Consider the following 13,637-nt stretch of genomic DNA (forward strand, 5'->3'; position numbering starts at 1 on the left):
ATTTCGACAAGAGAACTTGTCTTCGTCCGGCCAAGACAAATACAAAGTCGGCTTAACAAAACAGTTGGTGATGCATTATTCTTTCTTTCTTAATACGGCTATTCAGCACTATTTTTTATGACGAATGTGTGATATGTCGTCGTCATAAAAAGTAGCGCTGAATAATAAAAAAAAGACCCGTTGTCGAAACCTTGGCTAGTAAACTGAGGCTATCCATCAATCCTTGTTCATCATGTTTTGTGTTCTCCCTGGTGACTTCCATTTTTATTTCCTCTCATGACTGTTTCTCTGTCATGCAGGCACTGTGCCCTATGTTCTGGTTAGTACCAGACGTTTCTGGAATTCTTGTGGTTTCTTTGGTTATCTTGTTCACCTAGTCTGCCAAAGTCATGTGTATGTAAGTTTACTAGTTAGGATTTTATTAATGTCTTGCATTTTTGTTGTACCATATACGCAAAATAAAAATATTAACAATGTGGCTTGTTGTGTACTTGCTGTTCCGTGTCCCTTCTCTCAGGAGAAACGACACAGTTAACTTTCATTGCTCTATTCTTAACCACTGCATCACCAAAAACCTTCTTAAAAACTATTGCGGCAGGAGGAGGACGGGTGCAATAGCCATTGTAAACGACTAGTGCACCCATGTTGGCCCCTAGTACGTATCAACACTTGACATAGCTTAGGTGCACCTTGCAAAAGCTCATGCAACATATGCCACATTTGCTGGTTCTACCTGTTGCTCTGATTTTTAATTACTGAAATATTTCCTCCCCTAATTGCTTCATTCGAAACTTGGTCCTCGAACAAATAAACGTTGTGCGAGAACGTGAGTAAAGGGCTTTTAGAACAAAACGTACAGCATTACTTGTTGTATGGTATTTTTTTTTATCATCGTGGGCGCTAGCAGTCGAGTACACCTAACAGAGGAGTGGCACCTCGGAGGTAAACTGGGAGGAAGCCCTTCGACCAACTGTCATGCAGTCGCGGGGAATGCAGTTAATTTGTGGTTAAGCCCCTTGCCGCTATCAGGTCTCTGCGATGTCGCATTAGCAGGTGCGCGGAGATTAAACGCGACGTCATGACATGTCAACAAAGGAAGCCATTGGCCTCCTTTGAGGGGCATTGCTGCGTTTTATTGCGATAGCAATTATATGGACACTCCAAAGCAGATTTCTGCCGTCGGCGTCGCCGTTGCCGTCGCCGTCGCCGTCGCCGTGAGGTTCCGTATGACGTCAATGGAGATGAAATCATCGCCGCGCGCCGCCGAACGCTGTATGTGCGAGTGAAAGGGCGCGAGGGACGCGCGCTTTCACGGGGAACGAACGCAAGGCGGAGAACAAACGCGCGTTCTGTGCCGTGCTTCCTTAAGGGCTGCAGAAGTAGGCGTCTCTTTCCTCCTTTACAATCACCATATATGTAGAGCAAACGCGCCTTCTTCTGACGCACGAAAGGCCGTGGGGGGGGGAGGGGAGGGGGAGGGAAGGGAGGGGACGTTTAGCTGCGGCACCAAGTGCCTATTTATATCAGAGGCTCCGGCAACAGTCACCAACCCCGCACGCATTTTGTGCGAACGCGGGCAAAACGCCGATGGCGTCGACAACAGTTCTGCGTGTTGCCGGTGCTGCTGCATGTCCAAGTTTATACAGCTGATAAAGCTACTATCATTACTCCCTATAGCTCTCTACAAATTTGCTATCGCAATTGATGCTTCGCCTTTCAGGTGAAACTGCGACAACTTTTTGAGTTGTATGCGACTGTAAATGTGGAAACAGCGTAAAGTGTGCATGACGCAAGGGCACCTGAATGCTGTCATGTCCTCTACCAAACGCTCATACGCATGGATAAAAAAAAATATTCGCTCCACATTTGATATAACCGGGGATCATTATTGTGACAGCTTGCTCCTTCGCTTTATATGACAGATTCCGTGTTGCGGGTGCATTATTTCAGTTATTCAATATTGGAAAACGAACAATCCCCCGGAAGAACTGCTAGCAGCGCTATCCACATTGCAACGCCCTTGATTATAGAGTTAACTCATTCCTGCGTGGCTTTGTCAGTGTCCAGGACAAACGTGGATGTTAACTCATCGTTTCTGCTCTGCATTTGATAAGATAGTAGATACAATACGCAGGGCAGAATTTCTCGAACCCGCGCGCAGCACATGCAAGCGGCAATATGATCCGCAAAAGCAGCCTCGCATACACCTGTAAGATGACCACTGCTGCGCTACTCAAATCCGCAAAAAAAAAAATGTGTGGAGTAGTGTAAGGCTTTCTACAAGCGAGCGAAGCTACTATCCTCATTATCGACGGACCGCTTCCGCGGAATGATCGGTCAGTGAAACCTGTAAGACAACTGCATATTGTCACGAGCCTCTAGAAGTGGACTTGAAGGTTTAATAACCCGTAGAGCAGCTGGCTCTCGGAAGACGCGACCGTCGGGGCTGGCTCGAGCAGAGAAGGGGGCGCGCGGTCTTCTTTCTTCTCTTGGGCTCGACCCACTCTTGCCCTCGACCCACTACCTACAGGTGGCAATATCCCCCCTTCCGAACAAAAGCATCGCCTCGATGCTAAAAAAAAAAATAGGCGTAGAAGACAACGACGAAGAAGGCAGGCAAAGCGAAAGTACACACAAAAAAAAGTAGCCGTCACGCCGGCACAGTCAATGAACGAAGAAGCAATCTCCCAAAGATAAATGAAAAGTAGAAACAAAGAAGGGAATGAGAGAACAAAAAAAAAAACGAAAACAAAAAAAGTTACGGACGCGCAATGTACGGCTTCATGCGCACAACATGAACTATGTCTGAGCTCGGTTGTCTTTGTGTCCTACTCCGTGTCTGCGATGATGTGTCCGGAACAACTTCGTAGTTTACGTCACTGACGCGGCGGAGCACTTTATACGGACCGAAATACCGGCTCAGCAGTTTTTCACAGAGACCACGACGGCGAACGGGGGTCCACACCCAAACTTGGTCCCCGGGGTTGTAGGACACGTCCCTGTGGCGGATGTTGTAGCGTCGTGCGTCTGCCTGCTGCTGCTGGCCGATATGCAGCCGCGCGAGCTGCCGGGCTTCCTCAGCACGCTCTGCAAATTCCTCGGCGTCAGTTGTCAATAGGTCAGCGTCTTGACACGGCAGCATAGCGTCCAGCATCGTCTGGACTTCGCGACCGTAGAGAAGGCGAAAGGGCGTGAAGCGCGTCGTCTCTTGCACGGCGGTGTTATACGCGAAGGTCACGTAAGGCAAGATCCGATCCCATGTTTTGTGTTGAACGTCTATGTACATTGCGAGCATATCTGTGACCGTCTTATTCAGTCGCTCGGTAAGTCCGTTGGTCTGCGGATGGTACGCGGTCGTCTTGCGATGCCTGGTGTTGCTCAATTCAAAAACCTCGTCCATAAGCTGCGCTGTGAATGCTGTCCCTCTGTCAGTTATTACAGTGGAGGGAGCACCGTGACGCAAGACGATGTGGCGCATGAAGAAGTGCGCTACCTCTGAGGCCGTGGCTCGTGGGATCGCCTGCGTCTCAGCATAGCGTGTTAAATAATCAGTCGCGACGATCACCCATTTGTTGCCGTCGGCAGAAAGGGGAAACGGTCCGAGAATGTCCATGCCGACTTGGTCGAAAGGCGTGTGAGGTGCTTCAATTGGCTGAAGTAAGCCAGCCGGTTTAACGGATGGTGTCTTGCGGCGCTGGCATTCACGACAGCCTTTAACGTACTGTTTGACGTTTGCCGAAAGCCCGGGCCAATAGTACATTTCGCTTACTCTAGCGAGTGTTCGTGAAAAGCCTAAATGACCAGATGTCGGTTCGTCATGGCAAGCGAAGAGGACGTCGTCGCGCATGTCCCTTGGAACCACCAGGAGGTAAGCACGGCTGGTCGAACGAGCATTCTTCTTATACAGCACGTTATCTCGCAGACAGAAGGACGTCAGCGAGCGGGACAGATGGCGTGGTATGGTTGTGTCGCGACCCTCTAAATGATCGATGATCGGTCGAATCTCACCGTCGTCACGCTGCCGTCTGCTCAAGTCCGACGAACTAATGGCGCCCAGGAAGCCGTCATCATCCTCTGTTTCCTGACTGGCAGGATCAATGGGTGCGCGGGACAGCGTGTCAGCGTCTTCATGCTTACGGCCAGACTTATAAACGATGGTGATGTCAAATTCCTGTAGCCGCAAGCTCCACCGTGCCAGTCGTCCTGAAGGGTCGCGCATGCTTGCCAACCAACAGAGGGCATGGTGGTCCGTCACTACTTTGAAGGGACGACCATAGAGATAGGGGCGAAACTTGATGATCGCCCACACGACCGCGAGGCACTCCTTCTCCGTAGTCGAATAATTCGCCTCGGCACGGGACAGGGAGCGGCTGGCATACGCTATAACTCTTTCCACTCCATCTTGAAGCTGGACGAGCACTGCGCCAAGGCCAATGCTACTGGCATCGGTATGCACCTCAGTATCAGCATCATCGTCAAAATGTGCAAGAACGGGTGCTGACTGAAGGCGCTGTCGTAATTCAGCAAAAGCCGCCTGTTGCTCATTATGCCACACAAATGGCGTATCGTCTCTTGTAAGGCGTGTCAGGGGTTCCACTATCTTCGAAAAGCCTTTAATAAACCGGCGATAGTAGGCGCACAAACCCAGGAAGCGCCGGATGGCCTTCTTATCGGCAGGAGCTGGAAACGCGGCCACAGCGGCAAGCTTGTCTGGATCGGGTCGGACCCCTTTGGCGCTTACTACATGACCGAGGAACTTGAGCTCTTCGTAACCAAAGTGGCACTTTTCGGGCTTAAGTGTGAGGTCTGCCGATCGGATGGCTTCTAGCACACTCCGGAGGCGGTGAAGATGCTGCTCGAACGTTTCAGAGAAGATGACCACATCATCCAGGTACACAAGACAGGCCTGCCACTTCAGTCCAGTAAGGACAGTGTCCATCATGCGCTGGAAAGTAGCCGGGGCTGAACACAAGCCAAAAGGAAGCACTCGAAATTCATAGAGCCCATCTGGAGTCACAAAGGCTGTTTTCTCGCGGTCGCGTTCGTCTACCTCGATTTGCCAGTACCCGCTTTTTAAATCGAGAGAAGAAAAGTACTGGGCGCGCCGTAGTCGATCTAACGAGTCGTCGATACGCGGCAGCGGGTACACGTCCTTTTTAGTCACGTTGTTGAGCTTGCGGTAGTCGACACAGAAGCGTAGCGTTCCGTCTTTCTTTTTGACAAGAACGACCGGAGATGACCACGGGCTGTTGGAAGGTTCGATGACGCCATCGTCAAGCATCTCTTGGACTTGCGTACGTATGGCTTGGCGTTCTCTTGCCGACACGCGGTAAGGCTGCTGGTGTATCGGGCGTGCGTCGTCGTACGTGATGATCCTGTGTTTAGTGATGGAAGTCTGGCGTACCTTGGAAGAATGTGCGAAGCAGGCCCTGAATTCAAGCAAGAGCGTGCGCAGTGCTGTCTGGCGATCGGTGGACAGTTCAGAATTGATGTCAAGATGGCCCAGAGACGTGTCAGCTGTCTCCACTACTTCTGACGTGAAACAGTTGTTAACGTCTGCTATTGCGTCTGCAAACGCTAACGAAGTGCCGCGGAACAGGTGTCGGTGCTCGGAGCTAAAGTTGGTAACAAGCAATTGCGAATGACCAGCACGAATCTGTATAACACTGCGAGCCACACAAACACCTTGTTTCAGTAGGTGTTCCAAGTTACTTTCGGCCACCGCTTCGCCATCGCGTAAGCCACAGCATGTGACGTCGACGAGGACACTGGCACGTGGAGGAAGCGTTACACTGTCAGCAGACACACGAAGTACGTCGTCGCTCCGTCGGCCGTCTTGCACGTCGATTGCTCGTTCGGCAGAGAAAGTGATACGACGCTCTTGCAGATTGATAATCGCGCCGTACTCCTGCAGGAAGTCAACCCCAAGGATAACGTCGCGGGAGCATTCGCGTAAGACAAGGCAGCTCGCTACGAATGTAGATCCTTGAATCTCAACTCTAGTCGTGCAGGCGCCCAGCGGAGTAACGATGTGGCCGCCAGCCGTCCGAATCTGCGAGTTATGCCAGGGCGTGATCACTTTCTTCAGCTGCGTTGCTATTTTGCCGCTTAGTATCGTGTAGTCTGCGCCGGTGTCCACTAAAGCACTAACGGCATAACCGTCAACAGTAACTGGTATATCGAGCGAAAGCCGGTCGTCTCGTTCAGTTGCAGGTGGTGTCGGGTTGGTATCTTTCCGTAACTGCGTCCGTCGGAGGTCTTCAGCGCTTCGACCGTCAGCGACCTCGCCCCCAAAGATCGCTTCAGTTAGTTTTCCCGGCGGGGACTGGTCGACCGCTCGGGAGAATACCGCTGGGGCGGAGGTGAAAATCGTCTCGGAGACGGCGAACGCGACTGCCGCCGGGCAGGCGGTGGCAAGCGCTGCTGGGACAGGTATTCCTGAATGTCCCGGAGTCGTTGGCCGTATCGGGGCGGCGGCGAGTATGCGGAAAAGCCGCGAATCCCAAGGCGCCGGTATGGGCACTGGCGGTACAAGTGGTCAGCTTCACCGCAGTGGAAGCACAGAGGCCGCGAATCGGGTGTGCGCCAAACATCCGACTTCCGAGGGGGCGGGCGTCTATCGTCGACGTAGTGAACCGCTTGCTCCGTACGATGGGCAAATGGAGCGGCATGAACAACGGGCGGCGGCGTGTACCCAGCGTCGTAGTACGGTATCGGCTGCACCGACTGAACTGACACCGTAGGAGGAGCACGAACGAATAGCGGCGGAGAGGAAGCAGGGCGCTTCAGGGCTTCCGCGTAGGTCGCACGAGGGTATTCAGGAGGTACTGCCGCAGCGTTAGCAGGAGGCAAGGTATCACGAAGCGCCTGGTGCAGTTCGTCCTTGATAATGCTCGCTATGGAGCTTACCGTAGGTTGCGGCGTTACAGCGGCCTTTTGCAACTCTTCACGCACTACAGAGCGGATGAGTTCTCGCAGTGAGTCGCCGTTGCTTCCTATGGTCGTGAAAACGTCAGCAGCAGACATGCTGTTCGCTTGCCGCTCATACAAGTTCGAGCGATGCAGAAGCATCTTTTCCATGGTTACGGCCTCGGACAAGAACTCCGCGACCGTCTTCGGAGGGCTCCGTATGAGGCCAGCGAAGAGTTGCTCCTTGACCCCGCGCATCAGATGACGTAACTTCTTCTCCTCCGTCATTCTTGGATCCGCTCGTCGGAAGAGGCGCGTCATGTCTTCGACGTACGTGGTTACAGTTTCGTTTGGCAACTGGACACGGGCCTGAATCGCTCGTTCCGCTCGTTCGTGGCGATCAGAACTGGTGTAGGTCTCCAGGAGCTGACGACAAAACTCGCGCCACGACGGCAGTTGCCCGTCGCGGTTCTGAAACCACGTACGCGCGCCATCCTCCAGGTAGAAGTAGACGTGTCTGAGTTTTTCCGTGTCGTTCCATTCGTTCACGGAGGCCACGCGCTCGTATTCGACCATCCAGTCTTCGACGTCTTCGAACACTGTGCCATGAAACGTCTTTGGGATCCGTGGGCTCTCAAGTGTGTAACGGTTCGACATCGTGCTTCCCGTACCGGTTGGGGCGGTTTGAAGGGTGGCGCTGGTCATACCGGTCGATGTGGTGGGAACCGTAGCGTCGACGACTTCTGGGGACAGTCCCCTGATCCTGCGGCTGGCCCGATGCACGGGAGTGTCGACAGGCACTGGATTCGTAGCGCGGATCCTTGGAGGGGTCTGCAACATCCGTGAGGACGCTTACCCCGCACCTCCACCAGTTTGTCACGAGCCTCTAGAAGTGGACTTGAAGGTTTAATAACCCGTAGAGCAGCTGGCTCTCGGAAGACGCGACCGTCGGGGCTGGCTCGAGCAGAGAAGGGGGCGCGCGGTCTTCTTTCTTCTCTTGGGCTCGACCCACTCTTGCCCTCGACCCACTACCTACAGGTGGCAATATATACAGCTGGTGAATCATTCACTCCCGCAGCGTAGTCATTGTTAGAGGCCCGCTGTGCACGTTAGCCGCTGGCCAACGAGGGACTGGAGCTACTTAAACGCGGAGATGAACCAACGCTGAGGTCGCGCGTGGCATGGCTCAGTTAAAGCCCGACTAATAAAGCCCGGCTTTAGGCTCACTGTATCACCGCTAATACATGCGCAACGGCATGTATGCGTCCTCTCGTTGTTTCGGCAGCCAGTCATAATATAACGCGAAAAATTCCGATCAAAATACGAGTTCAAGAGGGCGAGCGACACGTAGCCACAGCGTTTCATTCGGAGAGTGTCTGCTAGTTCAGCCCCGCGTAGGGGGAGCCACGGTCGACAGAAGAGAGAGTGAACGCCGGTGCAGGAGGAGGAGAGAGGAGATGGCGCTACTTTTGTTTTATTGAGGGGTTTTAAGAGTGCCGTCGCGACTCGATCCCGTCTGCGCTGCGGCAGGACGCCGGCTGCTTTAATTGCTGCGATGGTGGAACAACGATCCACTGGGTGATCATAGCCTTGTTTATAACGCTGTAGAGCACTATAGTGGTAACTCGAATGCAGTTTGTGAAAGTACGAGTGCGCTTGAAGCAACTGTAGCATCAAAACGGATTGCGCTTCGCCGGTAGAAAAAAAAACACCGCTTTGCAACACTGATTGTACATTTCACCTTACACATTTTCACCTATTCTCTGTCATTGATTGTAAAACTTTATTTTATTATGTCCCCGTTGTCATGAATCTTGTCATGACAACGGGGACGGGCAAGAACCTTGTCAAGCTGGAAACAAGCAGATTTTAGTTCTTGTCCCAGCGTTAATTTTTCTAAACGAATGGATGCGAAATAAAGATTGAAATTTAGCCTTCCTTCGGGCCTCAGTGCACGTTTGTAGCCTACTATTTTTACGACTTTCAGACAAGTTTTTCCCACGTTCTTTTGCATCAGATGAGCGCTGTGGCCGACGTGAATATTCATACCCAAAAAACTTGGCACCTTCTATCACGTCCGTGTGCCTTGGCGACCAGGAAAAATAGAAACAAATATTTAAGGACCAAGAAAAAGCGCCGCATGCCTTGAATAAGCAAGATGCAAGCAAATATTTTATTGCAAACGCTTTGTTGAATGATGCATGCAGCTTTGAGACATACAAAATCCCGAGTGCTTTTCTGTCACTATATGCTTTGTCACTATGTGCTTTGCTCAAAGTTACATGTATCCACGTGAACAAGTTCACGGTACTTACCCACACACGATGTCTGTGAACCTGCGTGATCTCTTCGAATCTTTTTTTTTTGCATTTCTTTTTGCTTTTTTTGACGCGGTTGCACGTCAAGAGCATCCTGCAATCACGGTAGCTCAGCGTTAAGCTCAGGTCGACGATCATAGCACCAAGAAGGTTTAAAATACGTGGACCATGCTGCACGACAAAAGCAATGCACCCGACTTGCGATCCCAGCGGAGGTAACGTAGAGACGGAGACGTGGGCATGCGGCAGGAGTCAGGACTTAGTCTACGTCGGTGGCGCCATCTCTCGGTAGAAACTACCAATAAGGAAAGGGAAAAGCGACGTCCACTCGAGTGCCGTTTGACAGGCACAGAGTTCATCAAGGAGGCTATGGAAGAGCCTAACTGGGAGGACGAGCTGTTTCTTGTTGAAGTCTGAATAAAAGCGGTGTGCCCTGTAAGCGGCCTCCTCTTAAGTTTCCGGAAGATGTCTTCGACGCTCCGCGCATGAACTGAGTGATGCGGATAAACACCTCATCTTGCCGTAACATAAGGCAGTAACATAAGGCATAAGACACACGACTATCATTAATTGGATACCAAGAGAAGAGAAGCGCAGTCGAGGACGGCTGAAAACTAGGTGGGGTGATGAAGTTAGGAAATCGGCAGGCGCAAGTTTGAATCGGCTAGCGCAAGACAGGGCTAATTGGAGATCACAAGGAGAGTGGCCTTCGTCCTGCAGTGGAAATAAATCGGCTGATGATGATGATCATTGATTGCCACACAATCAGCTGCGCACCAGAAACGTTACATCATCGCCATCCACGCGTGGAAAGGCATCAGTGCAGATCGAGAGCTCCAAGCTTGCATATTTTTGCGCACTTCCGTTTTCAAATGTCTGTACGAATGCAGCATTTTGCCAACTTACATGCACGCTTATAGCAGCAATTTCTGCACAAAACACGACGCGCCGAACTGTTGACCTGCTCAGGCGTGAGCTATCTATATCCAAGCAGTGGAGTTCTGTTTGTTTTTTTCAAATTTGAAGGCTGGTACATGTGCTACATCTTCCTGGTGCACTAAGCTATCGTCAAATAACGTAAAAGTTAACCCCGTGATCCGAATGTGCTTCAAATTGTTTAAACGTCAATACCCTTAATTGTGGCGCCAGCTATATACAGGCCAAGTCAACGTTGGCCTAGTATAGTAATTAGCTCTTAGTTCAACAGTATTCGAAAGTTCACGTTGAAAAAAAAATGAGAGCTTTACCATTACTGTAGAGATGGAAGCCAGCGAAGCTGTGACTATGGTCGGTCTGCTGTAGTGAATATATTTCCCTATGATGAGAATGGGCGTATCATCGTTGGGCATCACGTACCCAACCGAACATGCCTGTCATGAACGTTCCGGTTGAGAAACTCGCATAGAAACGTGGCCGTCGCACCGGGGAAGTTGGCACTAGCGTTGCCGAGGCGTGCATCACCATTGTCGGGTTCCTGGAGGGTAAGGCCTCAACATCGCGCTCCCGCAACTCGCAGTCGGCGGCTCTTCGCTGACGTTCCGCGTGGGCTTCGGAAGCCCTCACGCTAGAATCGGCATGTTGACGACGAGTCCTTTCCCGAGCGCGTTCGCGACGGCGTTGCTCGAACGCGTTAGGTCTGTTACGTCTCAACGTAAACGTGAATTCTTTGGGTGTTGCCCCCGAGGGAACCCCTTTCATCAGCGCCGTCCAGACGGCGACAGTACCCGACACCGACCATGAAAAGCTGACCGTCACGGAGATGCCACTGATTGATGCGAGGGGCCAACTTCGTGGAATTACTACCGTGTGAACGGCGACGATTTCGGTTTCTCAGATGGAGGGCGAGGGTGCAACATTAGAGGCGGAGCTCTGTGAACAATACGACCCCTCTGATTGGCGGCACCAAGGTCATCAGATTCCCTAGTTGGGTCAACTAGGGAAGTCGGCTGTACTATAAGCGGACACCTTGGATGCAGTGGTGTGTCCTGACGTGTTCTAATGTGTGCTGAGACATGTAGTGAGGCACAGCTAGTGCTCCTACACGGAGTGGGCTTCCACATTAGGAGCCACTGTAAATATGTAGAATAAACCTTTTTTTCTCGCTCTTACTTCCGGACGTATTCATCCCTATGGCTGAAGGATCACCGGCCTAAACGCTACCCCGAGTCCCAACAAACTGGATGGCAGCGGTGAGATGAATCCTAAGCCCGAGCCGCGGGCAACTGGATGGCCGCGGTGAGATCGACCCTCCAGCCAACACTAGTCGCCAACAGCTGGTTCGAAGGCAACTGGATGGCAGCGGTGAGATAATCAATCAATCAATCAATCAATCATTTATCGTGCCCAGGAACAACCATGAGGTCTAGGTACTGGCGCACGTATACATAGAAAAAGAAATACAGCAGGGGAGTATCAGTGAAAAAAAAAACAATGAATAAAAAATAACAATCTTGAAAAGAAAAGTGTACATACATGAAACCGAAGGCGCAAAATGCATACATAATAAAAAGGAGAAGGGAAGTTGAACAATATGTGAAAATAAGACACAACAACGGAAAGCTCAGAGCAGAACAAAGACATAGAGTTGTGAAAAATATCAGCAGGGGACAATATCAGCAAATACAGCAGGGGAATATCAGTAAAAAAACAATGAATAAAAAATAACAATCTTTAAAAGAAAGATATACATACATGTAACTGAAGGCGCAAAATGCATACATAATAAAAAGGAGGAGAAGGGAAGTTGAACAATATGTGAAACTAAGACACAACAACGGAAATATGAGAGCAGAACAAGGACAGAGATTTGTGAAAAATATCAAGGTCATGAAAGTGGGCGTTATAAAGACTTTGTATTCTATGGACGGTTGAGTGTTGGTGGTGACAGGCAGCAACGTGGAAAGGTCTGTGTTCTCTGGTGATCTTGCGTGGAATACGAAATGTGATACAACTGAGCAGTTCGGGGCACATGACGATACCGTGAAGGAGTTTGAAAAGGAAAAGCAGGTCAGCGCGATTACGTCGGCAGCGAAGTAAGGGCATTGGCAATAATCCAACAGTGCTAGAGCAGGGCCCAGAGTTCGTGTTAGCAAAGCGGTGATGATATATGCTTAGAAACTTTTTCTGAACCCGATCTATAATGTCACTGTTGGATCTAGAAATGCCATTCCAGACGACCGACGCGTATTGAAGTTGAGGAAGACAGATTGTTGTGTACAACTTGCGGAACGGTGTAGGAGAATTGAATTCTCTCGACAGTCTGCAAACAGAGCCAAGCGTGCGCATTGCAACGCGTTTAGTGTGAGCTGAAAAGTGTAAGGTTGTATCAAAAGTACACCAAGATCATTGATCTCACGGACCTTACACAATGGTACAGAATCTACTGAATAAGAAAAAGAAATGCTTGCTGTTTTGCGGGTGAAAGTCATGACTTTGGTCTTAGCAGCATTCAAGGTGAGGTTATTATCTGTGCACCATTTAGAAAAAGAAAGCAGGTCAGACTGCAGGATGCGACAGTCATCAACAGTGTGAATTGCCTTAAAAATATTTATGTCATCGGCATACAGGAGGAATGAAGAATGCCGAATGGCGGAAAGAACGTCATTATAAAAATTAAAAAAAGGAGTGGTCCTAACACTGATCCTTGACGAACGGCCGCTAGTTACCATGTACGAAGAAGACGTTTGGCCGTTGACGTTAACAAAACCTTATCTACCAATAAGATAACTCTGCAAGAGATTTACAACTGACGAGTCAACACCAAAGTGCGTAAGCTTGATGAGAAGCAGTGAGTGGCTTACCACATCAAAAGCTTTACTGAGGTCGCAATATATGGTGTCTACTTGCCCCCTTTGAAGTACTGGCGCGGAGATATGTGTCGTGAAGCTTGCGAGATTTGTGATAGTGGAGCGGCCGGTGAGGAATCCATGCTGATTCGGAATCAATGTGTTCTTCACAGTACAAGACAATACGTTGTGAAGAGCAAGCTCAAAAACCTTAGACGTGGCACAGAGAAGAGAATTCGGCCGATAATTTGAGACATCGGTTTAACAGCCAGACTTAAATACAGGAAAAACACGAGCAGTTTTCCACATGTGAGGGAAGGTGGAAGTATTCAGAGGGCTATTAAATATAGATGTCAATACTGGGGCAAATATACCGCCGTACGCTTTTAAGATTGCGGAAGGGATGCCATCAGGACCGCAAGATAGGGAAGGCTTCAAGCGCTTAAGGCATTCGATGATCAGCTCTGCATCAAACAACACAGGACTAGATGTAGGAGCCGTTGTGTGCTGCTGACTGACACCAGCGTTGAAACCTGACGGTTTATATAAGGAAGAAAAATGGGCAGCAAAACAATCCGCGACTGCTTGGACTTCTACTCCACTAGAGTCGAGCAGGCGAAAACAC

The sequence above is a fragment of the Dermacentor silvarum genome, chromosome 8, assembly GCF_013339745.2.
Source record: "Dermacentor silvarum isolate Dsil-2018 chromosome 8, BIME_Dsil_1.4, whole genome shotgun sequence".
NCBI lineage: Eukaryota > Metazoa > Arthropoda > Arachnida > Ixodida > Ixodidae > Dermacentor > Dermacentor silvarum.